At 40.3% G+C, this 18,726-nt stretch overlaps 1 protein-coding gene across 2 annotated transcripts in view; it reads right to left on the bottom strand.

Annotated features, from left to right (window-relative positions):
• Positions 1-18,726, bottom strand: part of LOC146552183 (glutamate receptor ionotropic, NMDA 3B-like) — a 94,956-nt gene that overhangs the window by 41,798 nt on the left and 34,432 nt on the right. The gene's annotated exons all lie outside the window — the stretch shown is intronic.

The raw sequence follows: 18,726 nt of genomic DNA, 5'->3' as shown, positions 1-18,726 counted from the left end.
GACATGTTTTTGATGTGCGTATTGGTGCAAAGGTGATGTAATGTAACATGAAACAACATCAGAAAAGAAGGATCACCAACAAACAGACACCTTCAGCTTTGTATGCTGAAAATACTCTAGCCTGATATAACACCATTTTATCTCACCAACTCCTTTTCTACTTTTGCAATAAGATCAAGAAATTCTTCTGTAATGCAGTTTTGCTATAGCCAATCCCGAGGAGAGATCTCTCCCTGAGCCTGTGTTCAAGGGTCAGGGGTAGCAATGACTCGCTGGAGAACACACACAGACACACTGCTCTTAGTGATAATTGTGGAGAGAACTAAAATTTTAAAAGTGTGGTTACACTTCACTGGAGTAGATAACAATGCTCATTTCCACGGGCTTTTGCAAATTGGCAAAAAATGAGATAAAAATAAACATGGGCAGCATTAAACACATCTAAACAGAGCGTGGTAGCTACTAAACTTTGGCTTTTAGGTAAGGAAAAAATCCAGTGTTGTAAATGAAACAGTTGCACTGGATTTCCAATGCAGGAATGAGAGCATCATTGTGAAGCAGAATGTAGCACATTTTTCTAACCTCAATTATCTTGTTTTCAGAAATTTTGGAAGCCAAAACCTTAATTAAAAATAAAAAAATTCTTCGAAAACAACTCTTAGTAAGGTAAGTTGGCAAGGCACTGCACTGGCCAAGCAAATACATCAAACACACCTTGCTGCGTAATTCAAACTTTTGAATCTCATATCTTCCTGCTTATGTCACAGTGTTGCAGTGTAAGATAAAATGATTGAATGACCTAGCTGCTGATGCCAACTCATAGTAAGCTTCTAACAGCTTACTGCCAGTCAGCCTTTTATTCGTCATTATGCTTTTCTATTAAACACACATGCACACTGTGTTCTTTTTTGGATTATAAAAAGGAGGCATTTGCCACTCATTCTCAAAAAAAAAAAAAAAAGCTGAAAAGCTCTTCAAAACCCTATATATAGCATTTTTAAGTATTGCAATGTATCCAGAACAATGAAAGCTCTGCCAGTCAGCCATCGCTCCAGCTTAATCCAGTGTGTCTTCAAAATAAGCTGGAAACATCAGTGTTTATCCCAGTGACACACCAGATTTAATGTATGCATATGTATATGGTTGCATTCTGGCTTGTGAATACTTACAACAGTCTTCACTTTGAGCTGTCTGCATGAATCTGTGTTGTTTTTGACATCCCGGTGTTCTTGCCTCGGGTTGAGTCTGATTTTATTATTTTACGTACCAGACTTTGAATTTAGCGGACCTGAGGACACCTGAGTCATTATCTAGAGGAATACATGTGGCATATTTGCTACGATGTCAAGATTAAAAGTGGCTGTGCTGTCTGGAACTAGGAAGTTTAACGTGTGTTGGCAGGCTTCTTCTGAAACACAGATTCACTTCTGTGCTATTTTGTGGAATTTGCTTTGGAGTGCAGGGACCAGCTACAGACAAACAGTCCTGATCTTGCTAGCTGTAGTTCTGAGCCCCTCTGTGCGACTCAGGTCCAGACCCAGGTTTATCTATTTGTAAAGTACACAGGACTTTTTCAGGCTGAGTTAGAACTGTAATGGATTCGCTAAGCAGCGCTAGATTTTCACCTGTAAGGATCTCCAGTGTGTGTATGTGTGTGTGCTTTTGTGCGTATGCTCTTATCTTTTTCTATTCTCAGGTAAAAGCTCTATCCACAAGCATGAGGTTAGAAAGACTCAGAACTAAGGATGCAAGATAAGCAAAGCTAAAAGAGTGTCAGCATTATTCCAATGAAATATAAAATCCATAGCCCCTTTCACACATCTGCAAATTAGGATCCTTGAACTAAACCTTTGCTTCTACTTAACAGTTCCAGTGTGCTGTTAGCCAATGATTTTCAGGTCTTCAAACAAACTGCAAACCTAACACTCCCAGGCAGCAGAGAGGCGCACACGCAGTAGGCAAAAACAAGCAGACACAGATACAGTGCAAACACACCAAGGTGTGAGCATAAACCCAAAAGGATCTTTGGGCAATGTGGAGTAAGCAAACCGACAGGAGTGCGTTGAATCAGAACAGGAGGTAGCAGCTCTCAGTTAGTTAGCTCATTCCTTATTTAGGTCTCCATAAGAAAAGCTGGGAGACTCAAAGGCGTGCACTCAGTTGTAGACTTTCGAGAGCCAAAAATGGGGGAGGAAAAAAGATTTCCCTGAACAAAAAAAGAAATAAAAAAATAAGCACAGAAAAAACAGCAGCACCTGCAGTTTCAAAGCTTATTAAAAGTAAGTTGGAAGGAAAAGCAAAGGGGTGGGACATGGGAGCAAGTGCATTTTCTGTGTTTGTATTTGAGAATTTGGTTTGTTGAAGGCGGCAAAAAGGCCCAAGCTGAAGCACTTAAAAACCAGATGTCTCTGCTTGGCCTTCCGTCACTGCTTCAGGCAACGGATCACTTTACCTTGCTGCAGCTTGATTTATTGCAAAAGCACACTCTAGCTCTAGTTGGGTTTAACATTGCGGTCATTACTCATTTGCATTGAGCTAAGCAGTGGTGGATAGAGTGAGGCCCTGCTTGGAGTTGTCCTCGCTGCTACATCCAGCTGCATGGACCTCTGCCTGAGCCTCTGAATGGCTGCTTAGCTTTTTCCTCTGTCCAGGAACAAAGCTCATGGTCAGGGCAGCACTCCAGACAACAACACTTCACTGAACACATTAATATTTTACCCCGACTGTCACCAGGCGAGTTGCCTGTACGTAGGGAGGATGGAATGAGAGATAGGAAGAGAGACAGAGGAAGAGAAATTCGGATGTAGATGGGAATATATGTTTGAGATGAAAGCGGGAAGAGAAATTGATATGTGGTTTAATATCCGTGTTTGTGAAAGGAGGTAAAAGGCGATAGTTTGCATCTGAATGTGTCTGCAACACAAAGGAACACGAGAGATAGTGATGGTAGAGTGCATGCGTGTCTTGAGGAAGACAGAGAAATATTTTCTCTGCAGGATGCCAGCCTTACATTTCAAACACCTGAGATGAAAACTGAGGATTGAAAGCTGAATGTCAGACTAAAATGTCAGCAAATGCAGGTTTACACGCACACATAAAATAATCTAAATCCAACTTAAGCGGAGCGATTTAACCCTCAGTGCACAACTGGCGAATGAAAACATGGGCACTGAACATCATACACTTGCATTAACGCATACACAATGAATAAAAAAGCTGTTGAATTTGTGCAATTTTTTACCCTCACAGTCCAAATAACACCCATGACTGAATAAGGCTAGTCAAAGCTGTTTGCATAAAGCAACACTGACAGCCGCACTTTTTAGTTGACCAGACAGTGGCTAACTGGGCTGTTTGCTTTGCTGTTGAGTAATTGTATGCAAATGGCATTGTTTAATTTTCTTCTAATTTCCTTACGTCTCCTGGCGGTAAGTGTAATATGGGTGACTTTAATCTTACTCAGCCATGCTGCCGGGGACTGGAGCTAAGCTTGGTGTTGGAAAGAAGCTGGCACTGCTACACAAACATATGCAGCTGAGGCAAAAGTGGCAATGTGCGCACACCTAACTGCAATACACACGCAGGCGAGCAAATTACATTTACGTGCTCACACATGCATGAAAGCATGGCACACACTCACACATGCACGCAAAACACGACTGTGAAGCAATCAGCCACTTAACACAGCAAATGACTATGGTTATCTAAGCATAACAGCCTGTTGGCTCAGAGAAACAGTGATAAGCAGTAAGATACACACTATTAGGCTCCACCACGGGACTGGCCACAGACTAAAGGATGGCTAAATCTTGTTTCACAGTTAACTGTTGATGGAGACAGTGCCATGTCTTTCTGATTGTCACCACTGAATTATATATGCAAAACCCTGACTCCATCCAATTCCACCCACCATCTTCAATACGGTGATCGAGCAGAAAAGTATACAAGAGACTGTGGCCCTTGGGGGAGCAGGATGAAACAGCAGGCATAAAGTGTAAAGCACACTTTGAATTAGGTTTGATTAGAGGGAAATGGTTGCTCATTGCTTGGGCAGCTCGTAGCTATGACGATTTGAAGACCGCTGGAGGTATGAGCGTGTTGAGCCCATTAAACATAAGGGCCTTGTTAGTTTCCTTGGTGGTGTGGCGTGTTAGGAGAATTGGGGGCTGTACTGCAACATCATAAAAATACCACTGTAGTCCTGAGCGATTGTAGGAAAAGCCATAAAAGCCTTGACAGGCCATGTCTTCTCTTTATCTCCAGGCTCTCGGTTTATGGGAATCGTTCTGCGTGGGGGAGAGAGAGAACTGAAATAAAAGGGGTTTCGTTCATTGTGCATGTTGGTGGCAAACCAACTGTAGCAGCGTGGAAGTGTTTGTGTGAGTTAAAACGTGTATACGTGTACAGGTATGCTAACTATTTGTCTGGGTGTGAGGGTGTCTGCAAGAGTATTTGCGTGATGAATGTGAATGTCTATAATTTACAAACCATTTGATGGAATATTGTTCTCAGCGTGGTTTCAATTTAATTTGAATGATCAAGACACAGAGCACATCAGCGTTTTGTTTTTTCTCCATTCCCTGAAGCCTTGCGAGCTACTGTAGAACAGAAAGGACCAGGAGGATACAACGCACACACAAGCACATTATGACACACAAATCCAGACAGACTGATCACATACTCAAACCAGCCAAGTGCTTTGGGCTTTACTCATGAAGAAGTTTTTGCTACATGATTCCACAGTTTAATCAAATGGCGATCCAGGGGGAATAGCTAAAAAGCAAGCACATATCAAAGCATGCAAATTCTTCTGTGATAGTCGTGTTGAGTAAATTAAGTAATCCAGTGCAGAGTGTTCACTTTCATTATCAGTTGACTTCTGTTTTAATGAGCCTCCACGGGTTTGCGAATGTCCTGATGTCATCAATAATAATCAGATAGAGGAAACAGCAGGGGGGGACTAAATGTGCTGTTCTGGACTGGTTAGTCAGGTCTCTAGTCAGCCAATGTTAGTGCTGAGTGCACTTCTAGCATTGGTGAAGGCTGTCATCTCAGCACGCTGCATCTGCGCCTCTTTTGTCAGGAGATCCTTTGATCCCCTCAGTTGCAGAGTTACAAGCCCACAGCAGAAATATGCTGAATGGATTCATGTATCATCCTCCCCCCTACAAACAGCCTCTGGCCCCCTCACTATTTATGATCATAATAGCTGCCGTTATTTATTAAAGAGAGCGATTGTTGTCCTTGCTCTATAGACAATGTTGTTTTCTCTACCAGAGAGAATAATATTTGTCCTTTTGGTGCGGCCCTGTGTGTGATATGAGGCAGCGTAGTGAATGTGATGGTGATTGATTCCCGTGTTGAACAGTGGAGAGAGGTACAGAGGAAGGCTAATCTGAGTTATGATTGCTACTGTAATCGCATTTTTCCCCCTGCCTCATCCATCTGCCCTACAGTAGCGGATACATGCTGTATTCTGATTACGCCGCACATCTGTCAATAACCAAAAGGAAGGAGCGGCAGCGTGCGCCTGCTCTTTCATGAACACCTTTCACTGGCTTCCCATCACCATGATTTCCAAGATCATGACTCTCTCACTTCTTGCTGTCCAGTTTTATCTTCCTCGCTCACTGATTTGCTAACCTGCCGGAGGTGGCGTCAAGCATTTGGAGTAATCATGCCATCACGTTGGGGGTAAACTAAGCTGTTTTAGATGCAGTGGCGCAGGGCAGAAAATAGCCTCTCGCTTGGCTGTAATTTGACCAGCAGGCAGCTGGACTTGTGAGATGGGAACATTATTTAGTTACCAGGAGTATCATACTAACAGTTTCCCAAGTACAGATGCAGAATGGCGCGATGTCATTAACAGTCAGCCCACGGGGAACAGAGCTGTAAACAGCAAAAACTTCAGGAGGGACGCATTCATTCACAATACCCCAGCGATGAAAGCACACCATGCCAGTAATGAGATGTCTAGAGCTTTGAGCACAGGGTGCGTGCCTGACTATGTGTGATATTTCTTAGTCTTAGACCAGGTGTGCATTTTCGTTTGGGTGAATGTGCATGCTCAAGAATGTGTGAAAGAACAAATTCCTGATGGAAAAGATCCCTTTGCTCCAGTCAGCTTGAATATTTAAACTCTGGCCAGGCTTCCTAGGAGTGAAATAATACACCTAGAGAGATGGAAGTCATTTAGACGCAATGTGTTTGTGGGAAAGTATGAGGTGAGTAAAGGTATGTGTGCGTGTTTTTAAGTGGGTATGTGTGGGTTTCAGGATGGATGGGCTTGTGGTGAGTAAATGACCTGCCTTGATTCAGCCTATCAGCTGAGCTCTCCACCCAGGCTCCCTGATATCCCCTTTCATCCATCTCTATAAGAGAGAGATGACGGAGAGATGGAGAGGCAGTGGCAGACAGAGTGTGGGGGTGAATATGCACAGAAGAGAGTGAAAGATTTCAAGTGCAAGAGCAAGCATAAAGGGGCTAATTAGAGAAGAGGGAAAAATTTGGGAGCAAGTGTGACAAAGGCAGAAGTGAACAAAAAGACTATTAGCCTCAAGTATAAATCTTGAGTAATATGTATGACAAATGACACGCTGCTCGCACCAGAAGTGCCTCTCTAATATGACTCTGAGTTCCAGTCGATTAAGGGATCATTTGGGGTGAGTTGATTTGGGGCGCATACGGGTACTGTGCAAAAGTCTTGAGCCACATTTCTTTATATTTTGCCAGGAAAATGGCAAATAGCTGCAGTGATTCAGTGAATGATTCGCAAACATAAATGGAGATATACTAAGGCAAAAACAGAGTTTGCACAATTCTAGCAAGCTTGAAAGTCAGTATTTGGCATGACCTCCTGCTTTCTTTGGCAAAGCCTGAACTCTCTTAGGCAGGCTTTCTAATAATTTCTTTAAGTAGTCTTTAGGAATATTTCCCCAGGATTCTTGAGGGACATTATAAAAGTCTTAGTTGGATCCCTCATTGCTTCATTAACGTTGAGGTCCAGGCCCTGGGGAGGCCAATCCATGACTAATAGTGTTCCATTGTGTGTTTTTCTATCCAGGTATGTTTTTTCTTTTCACAAACACACAGTGTTTGTGATCATTGTCATACTCATAATTGAAACCACTAGGAGTCAGATGCCTTCCAGATGGTCTTGCATTTTCAATTCAAATATGATGGTACATTTCTGCATTTATAATTCCATCAACTTTGACAAGATCCCAAACACCAATGGGTGAAATGCAACCCCAAACCATGACAGAGCCTGTGTTTTACAGATGGCTGTAGACACTCACGCTCTCTTCTAGCCAAAAATTTCAAATTTGGATGTATCACTCCATTAGACCTGTTGACACTCATTTCGCTTTCCTTAAGAATTGCTTCTTGAGAGCCACCCTTCCATTCAGACCATTTCTGATCAGAAATGGTCTGAATAGCTTCCTACAGTAGATGGATCAACTGACAGGCCAGATGCATCTCTCATGTCCTGTGTTAGGTCTCTTCTGGATTTTTTCCTGATTCTTGATGACATGACTTTCAGATGCTGTACATACTTCTTTTGTCCTCCACTTGCCAAGTTTACTCAAATGTTTTTAAGGACACACTGCCCAGAATCACCTTGTTGGTACAGAAAAAGACTTCATGCCGGTCAGATGTGTTATCATCAGTGTTGGGTAAGTTACTTTAAATTAGTAACTTAGTTACATTACTAGTTACTTCTATCAAAAGTAACTCAGTTACTTCAAGTTACTCGTTACTTTCAAAGTAACTAGTTACTAGGGAAAGTAACTTTGGTTTTACCCAGAATTCTCTTGTTAATGTGTTGCTTCCCTAACTGGATACCCAGCAAGATTGCCAGTCTTCTAGCTTGCTTACATGTTAGCACTATCCTGCCACAAGTGCACTGTGCTACCTACCAACAGAAAGGAAAAAAATAATGTGCATATTTCCACGAGAGAAATCCCACGCCTGGACCGTCGTCGACTGCTGCCATGATTCTAGCCTACGTCACAGCGTCACGTGCACTTTTTACATCCAACACAAAAACTGCAGTCGTGGTGCTTTCGATTGTACTCAGAACTCGGAAATTCTGCCTTCCGAGTAGGGAGATGTAGGTAACTCCAGACTGCAGATGAGCCACATACAGGGCTGGACTGGGACAAAAAATTAGCCCAGGCATTTTGACTAGAGACCGGCCCACCATTATAGGAAAAACCATAAAGCCTTTGAATGAAAGCAAATGCTGTTGTGACAGTGATGTACACTGTCTTGATGGTATATATGTATCAATCTATCAACCGTTTGTTGTAAGATTCAGATAATTATTTGTTGAAAGTAGATATTTTAAATGAGAATAAGAAAGAAAAGTATTTCTTTGTGCCCCCCTTTCCCTGTTAACCCTTTAAGACCTACCATAGAACCAAGGCCGCCAGAGCTTACTGTATATTTTTACATGCTGTAGTGCCATTTTTGGGAGCATTTCAAGTTGCTATACATCAATACAACTGTTACAGCCCATGTTTTAATAATATGTATGCATTAAGTCCATAGTAACTACATTAATTGCAAAAAAATGTGCAATAAACTACAAAAAAATTTAAAATCGTTTTTGTTTTTTTACATATATTTCTACTTGGAGAAATTTAAGAGGCTTATCCCTCAAAACTTTAAATACAAAACAGTTGCAAAAAATAGTTTACAACAACAGCAAATTTATTTTGAGTGTCTTCATAGTTTTATTTTTGAGATACACCAATTTTTATATACTGCAGGAAAAACGAAAAACAATCCTATGATGCAAATCTGCAAAGAAAACAGCATGTGCATCAAAATAAACTATTTTAAGCAGTGCAATTCGAGTTCTAAGCATCCCAGCAACTATTCAGAAAAGCATAAAGTCAACCATGACTTATAAAAACACCAGTATAGGCTTTTAAGGTAAAAAACTACATTTTCCGCGAAAATGACGTCACTTCCGGTTTCGGGCAGGAAATGGCGGACATGCGATCGTTCGCGCTGACATCAGTTTCAATGTGGGAAGTGTTACAAACAGCTGATCAGATTGGCGAAGCATGTTTCTGGAATATTATGTTTTTGTTCCTGCAAGCACTTTTTATGCAATTTTTGCAAAGCTATATGTGGAAGGAAACTGTGACCTAGGACAAGCTGATGGCATAAGATGTAAGTACAACTCCCCCGGTTTCATATGCAAAAAAAATTATTGCGCTAGCTTCCACGGTTCTGGTTCTACAGGGATTTAAAAATAGTTACGCAAAACGGAGCGTGCCCACTCCGACCGGCTTTAAAGGGTTAATGCCCTACCTGGCCCCCTGGCAAAACTTTGCTAGACCCGCCCCTGCACAGTTACCAGTAGTCAGCTACATAAAAAAAGGATCCTGGTGTTATTTGTCTCTCAGAAATAGTTCCTAACTTCCTTTCAAGTCATTTATGTCACCTAAAAGCTAAAAACCTGTTTCTCCATCACCTGTTCAGCAGTGATGATTCAGTAAGGACATCTCCTGGTATCATCTTCATGCTTCCCTCTCACCACATATTCAAACTGATATCATGACCAGCAGCTTTTACAGCTCTGGCTCCAGCAAACATCAGCTGATACTAAAAGGTAATATTAACAAAATTTTAACAACAGCTGATCAAGCTTAAATGTGGTGCTGTTGTTTAGCGCGACATCCGCTGGTTTCCTCTTTTTGGCGCAAAGTGGGAGATAAACAAACAAGAGAGAAAAGCCGATCAGCTGATCATTGATCAGTTTCATGATTGAAGTAGCAGCAGGAGAGGGAGGGGAGAGAATGAGAGAAGAAGAAACAGCTGTGCAGCGTAAAGACACAGAAGGACTCCAGCTTTGTGTCTTTTTCCATTCTAGCTGAAGTACGGGACAAACTGTGTTCCTTTTGGCCTCAATACGAAACGCGTAATATTTTCTCTTTTTACGGGACGGTTGGCAACTCTACTAACTAACCTTATGAATAAAATAAAGTTCACTATCAGTAACATCATAGCACCCACCCAGTCATGCTAGTTAGTGCGCAGTACGAGTTATTCTAACTGACTGTAAAAGTCAGCACAACGAAAATAAACTCCACCTAAACTTGGTTTATATCTGACCCAGATAGACTGCAGGTCATAACTTCTTACCTGAAGATCAGTTCCCCTGACACTCGGACCGAAGGCCGCCTCGGGTCTAATTCAGAGGCTTAGTAAATATCACTATGAATATAAGTTAGATGAGCCTGATAAAATCTATGAATATCCTTTTAGTAATTATTAGAGTAATTGACTACCATGAGCCTTTTTCATAGTTTTGTTCATTTTTAAAAAAAAAATTCTGAGCTTTTGTGTTTGCTCTCCTGGTTTGCCATTTATCCTTCAAGTATGTAAGGCTCTGAGCTAAAAGGGAAAAGGCTCTTGTCTTTTTAGTGCTTGTTTATTTCGAGTTATTGCCATGTTTATGAAAATTTAATTTTTGTTTGGAAAAATGTTTAACATGTGGTCATTTTTCATACATGTATTATGAAACACATAACTACATATTAGTTTGTTTGTTTTTTCAGACTTTTCAGACCAGTGAAATATAATAACATTCCTATTTGAATGTTAGGGGGTGATCGTGGCTCAAGAGTTGGCAGTTCGTCTTGTAATCGGATGGTTGCCAGTTCGAGCCCCGGCGCCGACAGTCTCGGTTGCCTACTGCCTACTGGTGGTGGTCAGAGGGCCCGGTGGCACCAGTGTCCGGCAGCCTCGCCTCTGTCAGTGCTCCCCAGGACAGCTGTGGCTGCAATGTAGCTTGTCATCACCAACGTGTGTGTGAATGACTGAATGATGCACACTACTGAATGTAGTGCAAAGTGCTTTAGGGTCCATAGGGACTAAGTAAAGCGCTATACAGATACAGACCATTTACCATATTTAATATTAAGTACAATTTTGATTACATTCAGTTTACAATATTAAGAAAATGGAACAAATTTTTGGATTAACTGACCATCTATATTTCAGTTACATTGACCAAGCATGTCAGTGTTATTTACTCAATTTTTCATGTTTGTGTAACAACTACAATTATTAATTTCAATTTAATATTTTTAAGCTTTAGTTATTCAATTGATCAAGTATATTGAACAGATTTGACTGGTTTCCAATCTACTCAATATTTTTAAGTGTAAAAGTGTTGCCTCAAAAATTTTAAGTAAATGTCAGTTTTAGTTTTTAGAGTGTACTGAATCTGTGGAAGCTCCGCGATAGCCACCACCAAACAATTGAGTTATTTTTACACATCTGCCAACATCTGGCCAATCCACTACCTTTCACTGTTTATACCGTTACGGAAAAAAAGAAGAAAAAAAAAACATTGGCCCATCAAAACAACAAATCACCATTGGCCCACCGAGTCCAGCTATGGCTGCATATGTGTTTAGTAGTAATTTCTTTTTGTAGAGGGCTAGCAAAACAACCGTTTTCGAAGGCATTGCCATATTGGAATCCCGACTTCTCTGACGAGGCTAACCAGAACGCCGTTTACTCGAGTGTGACATCATTCCCAGGTCCGTGTTCCGATTTCCGAGGTAAGTCGAACGCAACACACGAAGTAACGAATAACGACCCTATCTAAATCCCAGTAACGATTAACACGTTCCTGATTTTGGCATAATAACTAGTTACTGTGCTCGTTACCACAATAATAACGTAGTTACTGTAACGCGTTACTTAGTAACGCGTTAGTCCCTACACTGGTTATCATTGATGTCTTGATGCATGGTCAATCATCCAGGTAAGTAAATCCCAAAAGGTTGATTCTGTTCACCTGGATGTAGCATTTTCAGTGGGAGAAACATTTCATCACTCATCCAAGAGACTTCTTCAGTCTCATTCAGTCCATTCAGTGGGCTGGTTTCAGTGCACAATAACTAAAACCAGCCCACTGAATGGGTTTCAGTTTTTGTGCAAATGCACTGTTTATAAGGTTGAGGAAACCTGCAGTCTGCTGAGACTGAAGAAGTTACTTGGATGAGTGACTTCCAAATGCTAATGTGACCACTGAAAATGCTACATTGAGATGAACTGAATCAACCGTTTAGGAGACACAACATTAGTTCAACCCTTGAGTTATTGCGTTTTTAATTCTTGATTGATTCATACATTAGTTTTAATGAGTCTAACAAACAAGCCAACAAACAAAACCACTCTTCTGGTTGGATACAATGACCAGACTGAAAGTAAGTGGGGTCAATGTCCAAAGTAAAACTTTCAGAAATCTGAAGGACTATTGCTCAAGACTACTTTAAAAATAACAAGGGGTATGGCTCAAGACATTTGCACAACACTAAATGAGTATGCTGTTTGACCTCACACCACCACTTGTGCTACATGTTCAGACGCAGTATTAATTTCAGAGGTAGCGAGAGCAGAATGAGCAAAGGAAAATAGGCTATTTGGAAAAAGAAAACAAAGAGGACACCTCTATACTATAATAATTTTACCATAAACATGAGTCACCTGAATGCCTTTGCTTAGAAAATTGTTTTGTTTACTAAATGAATACAAAGTAATTTAGAAAGAAATGCATCCGGTGCTGAAATGTCCTTGCTTATCCAAACCAATCTTCTGGTCCTTGTACCTGACCCACCAACCTACCCGCGGAGGTACGACTTCGAGAGTTGTGATTTGTTCTGAGTGTCAACTTTATTTTTAAGTTGGAGACAATGACTCAGAGAAAGTAATTTTAAAACACATAAGCTCTATATTAGAAAACTGTGGACAAGGACGGCGATGCGTATAAAAATTCAAAGAGTATGGTTGCCCTGATAACACAGAGAAGGAAGCTCAAAAGCAAAATTGCAGATTATTACAGGTTTTTCCTATCGGTTCTGTCAGTTATACAATGCTCTCCTAAGTGAGGTCTGAGATTGGGGAGCACAGAAACCCATTTACAAAGTCTGATGAAGGAAAGACAATCAGACAGACACAGAGGTGACAAACTGACAGTTTAACTAAACGTATCTAAGACCCTGCTTTCTGGTAAAACTTAAATTAAGCAGGCTTAAAATGACATTAATGATCTTTCATTGTATAATAAGTCCACAACTAAATATCACATTGAAAAGTTTAATTCAGTAAGTTAGTCTAAAAAATGGGAAGTATGGGTAACAATTTGTGTAAAAATGTGTTTTTTCTTAGACATAAATTTGGCCAGTCCAACAGCTGAACATTTGAACAAGTGGGATCAACCCAGCTTGTATTAAACTGGCATTTCCTTTGAAATCAGAGCTCTCCTTTACCGGCTTTCCTATCCTGCCACATGGGCAGACATAAGGCACATAGCCACATAAATGTTGTGCATCTGTGCCTGTCATTAGCTCAGCCTGCCAATAAACTGTGAGTAAACTGTGCTAATGTTGTTCTAATGAATAACTTTCGAGAGGGGATTACTTGCAGTGCCTGCTATAGCGCTAATTCAAGATAGATGTTGACATTTTTCTACAGCTACAATTGCGATATCTATATTTAAGCCCTTATTTATCCAGGGATGATTTGCAGAGCATGCTGAGACTGCAGGTTCCTTTACAGCAAAGCACAGCTGACACACATTCATACACAGAGAGCTGCACAGCCCAACCGCATCACAAGGGTCAAGAAGTGTGCATTCACTTTCCAGTCTAAAATACTGTGGGATTCCAACCAGTGACCTTGACCACCAGCTGCTTGTGGCACTAACAGCTGTGTTATAATTATATATCCTTTACACTATGGTTTTCATCAGAGAGCAAACCAGAAAAGATAAACCACAGCACTGCAGCTGTCAAATGCAGATTTCAAACTACAGCATTTGTCTCTACAGTATTTTTGTCATGTTAGTCTTTCCTTTGGGTAATTGCAAGCAGTCATATTTTTAAAGGTTCCTTGATTACTCATTCAAACACAGGAAGGAATGCAGATTACTCCTCTTGGTTTCAAGGTCAAATCTCTGTAGGAAAAAAGTAAACCCGCATATACGGTGCTTTTGTAAAATGTGTGATGTTGTAAAGAAACTAGCATTTTATTTATGAGCCTAGAGCCCTAGTGACTACAGATTAACGCTACACAATTAATCAAATTTTAATCTTGATTAAATAAATGTGACTGAGTGATACTAAAAATGCATGCTTCACCAGTAGAATGCAAAGCAAAAGCAAATCAAGCAAGATGGAACAGCAGGCATAAAGCGTAAAGCACACTTTGAATTAGATTTGATTAGAGGGAATTGGTTGCTCATTGTCTGGGCTGCTTGTAGCTATGACGATGATGATGCAGCTTGAAGTTTCCTGGGCTAAACTCGATGAGTAATGCTATGTTAAAAGATATACAACAAAGTTTTAATGTAAGAAGGTGAAGAACATCTCCCTCAAAGCAGGTCACCATCTGCTGCTTGGGACAAGTGATGTTAACCAGAAACAAACCATATGCAAAGAGTGCTGTCGAGGTGTCTCTGCACTGCAAAGCAACACAACTTATTAAATCCCTCGAGAATACACCATACACTACAGTATAATTAATGCATGAGGGCCAAGAAAAACAATGCAACGCTTGCTAACGTGAATCATTCAACGTCAACTCAGACATCCATAAAAGTGAGCCTGTACAGCATGTCAGGATATTCATGCAGCTCACAAAGGCTTACTGAAATCTCCAATGCAATCCCATTCCATTTGGGCAAAGATATGCGTCCTCTAAAGACGGTGAATGACGCAGACAAATTTCACGACAAAGGATATGGTTTCCCTCCGATCAGTTGTTTTTTCTTTTTTTTCTTTTCTTTTTTTTAACAAAAAAAGCAAAATTTAAAAAACAAACAAACAAAAAAAACCCAAACAAAAAAACAAAGAACAAAAAACAAAAGACAAAAACCAACTACCACAACAACAACAGAGAGAAAAAAACAAACAAAAACCCCCCCAAACAAACACAATAAGCAGTCTGAGACATGTAAACGGAAAACTAATACAGTATATATAATTCGGTCTACCACTCCTTTACACATTTGTCCTGACAAACTCAACCCGCCATTGGAGTGGGGCTGCCCCTCTCCCTATGGTTTTCTTCAGATCATCAGGTAAGTAATCCAATAGCAGGTGCCATATATCCAAAAAAAATATCATTGCCACTTAATTTTGCATTCAGTCTTTCCATTGGTAAAACTCTAAAGATTTCTTTATACCACAGAGTTATTGTTGGTGGTTTTTCATTAATCCAATTGAAAAGAATACATTTTCTGCCAAAAACAATAATTTACATAGTAGCATATATTTGAATCTCTGAAATATTACACTTTTCATTCCCGGTGTAAAGTGCCAATTATTTCTAAAAGGTGTTAGATAACTCAGTATAGGATTACTTTCAGGGATCTCACACCTCTCCAGTAATTTGCTACATGTTTATGTCACGACCATCATGCAGGTGCAATGAATGGAGTGAAAGATTTTATATTTTGCTTTTAGCAGATGCGTTCAGGCCAGGTGAACAAACACCCTTATTTGTTTGCAAAGATTAATTTATAGAGTGGCAGCTCAATCTAAAGGTGAAAGCAGTGGTCTGTTGATTTAATGTTGTGCAAAATTTTGGTGCATTTTTATTAAAATGTATATTTTATTTTGATGGAAAGATTTCTACAGATGTAAAAGCTGGTTTTTGTTTACATGCCCGCTAGCTTAGAGACTTATTCATCATGAAGAAAACAAGACATAACAGAACATCTTCAACCGTTTTTTTCACTCGCTAACGAGGGAAGTTTTTGGTCAAGAACCAGCTCTTGGAGCTCACGCTCCTAACCTGTCTCATGCCCAAAATCCTTCCAAGATAGGGCTGAACGATTATGGAAAATAATCTAATTGCGATTTTTTTGCCCCAATATTGCGATTGCGATGCGATTATTTTTTAAGGTCTTTGTCTTCTGTATTATTAAACAAAGACAAGCAATACATCATATAGTATGGCCAATACTATATTACATTAATTTTAAACTGTTCTTTCCTGGAAGACAGACCTCTGTTATGATGACATGAGGTGATGCATGAATTGATGACTGACATTTTTATTTAACTTCTTCAATCACAACAGTATATTTGAACATACACAATAGTTTATTTTTAGCTTACAAACATCTGAGCATAAAGTGCTGACAAGGAACCCTGGTGTAAACATTAAAATGAAAGTCAGTACAATGTGCAGATTGCAGAAATATACATAAACAAAATCAGTGGCTTTACCACACTCAGTTTTTCGACATATGTGAACTACTAGACAGTCATTCAATTAAAAAATAATATTAAATAAATAAAACTAATAAATAAAAAATACACACATCTTACTGATCTCTGCAGTCAGTAACATTACACATAAAGTGCAAACATAATAGCAATTGTATAAACACACACACAAACACGCCTTTAAAGTTTAAAGGCGTGAAATTGGACGGTCTAGCCTTCTGATTAGCGTCACCGCTGTCTCGGTGGAGTTTAATAAACTCGGCCGTCTGCTTCTTGCTATCTAAAATATAACCAGACACTGGCGTAAATCCTCGACTGTCTCATACTTCTGTTTAATAAGTTTTCTGTTTGACGTTTAGTCAGCTGTGTGAAAACCAAGGAGGAACCCACCCGGGGGATTAATAAAGTTTTATTTTATCTAATCTAATAACTTTAATCTCAGCCAAACCGATTTACTCACGAACAAACAAAACACTGAAAAAAGCCCAACAATAACATTTTTAGGTTGTCTAAGTGACTTATATATTACGTTTAACCCGAGCAGCGAAACTCCGCGGTGATCTGAAAATGATGTGCCGGGAGTTGTGCCGTTCTCGGCCGCATCAGTAACCCTCGAGCTCCCGGCTAGCTGTCGAGCTGGTGGGTAGCAGACGCCTCTGAAAACGTCGAAGCACTTTTGCAAATATGGGATATCTTGATAAACCGAGCAGATATTTGATGTTTACACAACTACTTTCTCGCCTGAAAATATTTTAAAAGTTTATTTTGTGACCCAGAAAGATTAGTATGAGTAATTTTAAAACTTAGTAGCGGCCGCCATTGTTGGAAACTGGAGTTTGGCTGGGCCGCGCTATGAATTCTGGGATATGGTAGTAATTTGGACAGCCTTCGGCGCGTCGCTGTGACGTAATCGGTCTACAAATGCGGCCTCAGGAGGATGCAGCCCATGAATTTGGACATGTCCAGAGTATAATCGCAGCCTTTGCGGTTAGAAAATTGCACTTGATCATGTCGCGATATTATCGCAAATGCGATATATCGTTCAGCCCTATTCCAAGAGCAGCTTCCCTCGCAGCTATTTATTGACAAACTTTACAACACAAGCACCTCCCTCTGAAACCCCCCCCCCTCCCCCAATGGTTCAAAGACAAGGCACCATGTGTGTGTATGTGTAAGCACGTATGTGCATGTGCAAGAACGTGTGTGTGTGTCATGTGAGAATGTGTGTGTGTGTGTGTGTGTGTGTGTGTGTGTGTGTGTGTGTGTGTGTGTGTGTGTGTGTGACCTCCTGCTGACCAAAAGGGTCATAAAAGCAGGAAGCTTACAACAGAAGAAACAGATCTGTCAGATAGGATATATCTACATTAAAACCTCTCCAGCACAGAGTGGCTGGAGAGGTGGTCAGGATCAAAGGAATGTCTTGATCCTATAGCTTGAATTCAGAGTTTACAAATGTAAGAAACCCAATGACAACATTCAACAATTAGACTTAACACCTACTACAAATAATGTCATTATCAGAGGAAAGAAATTCTGGTGCAGCCAAATCCTAAACGGTAGATGTAAATGGTGGAAGTTCAGCAGTATTAGAAGCTGTCGCTGTGCTCACTGTGGGAAGCTATTAAATAAACAAGGACTTTTTCAGGGCTAAAGTGGTGTAGTTAGCATACTCTGGAGAGATGAATGAGGTTAAAAAAAGTAATATCATAAGAACTATGCACTTAACATAGCCCCTGAGCCCCTTTCTCCTTGTGAATGTGCCATTAGTCATTTTGATGATTCATCCTGCATACAATGGTCTAATTGTCTGTAGCAACCGTTCCCTTTAGATGTGACCTTTACGCAACCTTAAAGAGGCAAGCGCATGGATTTATTTATAAGACACAAATGTGCCATTGTTTCATTCCTGCCCATAACACCTGCAGCAAACACCATAGACGAAATATACCCCAAGGAGAATGCCTAAAAGGACATTTCAGTGCTGTCTCTTTAGTTATGACGTATCATTACAACTAACCTTGTTTGATTCATCCATGGTGGTTAATGCACACACTAGGGGCGGAGCTAAATGACCTACTATAGGGGCTTTAGGCTCATTTGGATTCACAGATATGGAGGACACGGTACAGTGACTATCTGAGGTTAACAAAAATCAGACTTCAGCACAGGGGGATGTTGGTCGACTGTTTCCTCCTGACAAACACAACTGATTTCTGTTAACCTCTGACATGATTATCTCTAACAAAATGGGTGGGTAAAGTGAGAAATGATAAAGCAACACCTCTATGTGTAATTATGCAGGGCGATGACAAACGATGTCTTTTGTCATTTAATATGGGAGACTTGACGTGGCTGTCAGCCTATAAAAGCCAGCTTCATTATATTTTGAGTTATCTCATCTCTGCCCTTGGTTTCTTATTTTCCAGTTAGTTGTGGAACTTGATTAAGCTGTTTATCCAGGTAT

Source organism: Mchenga conophoros, linkage group LG19, assembly GCF_057382185.1.
Source record: "Mchenga conophoros isolate Kocher_MC1m ecotype Shallow Benthic linkage group LG19, M_conophoros_male_GT1.1, whole genome shotgun sequence".
Classification (NCBI taxonomy): domain Eukaryota; kingdom Metazoa; phylum Chordata; class Actinopteri; order Cichliformes; family Cichlidae; genus Mchenga; species Mchenga conophoros.
This window is presented reverse-complemented; position numbering and strand designations above follow the sequence as displayed.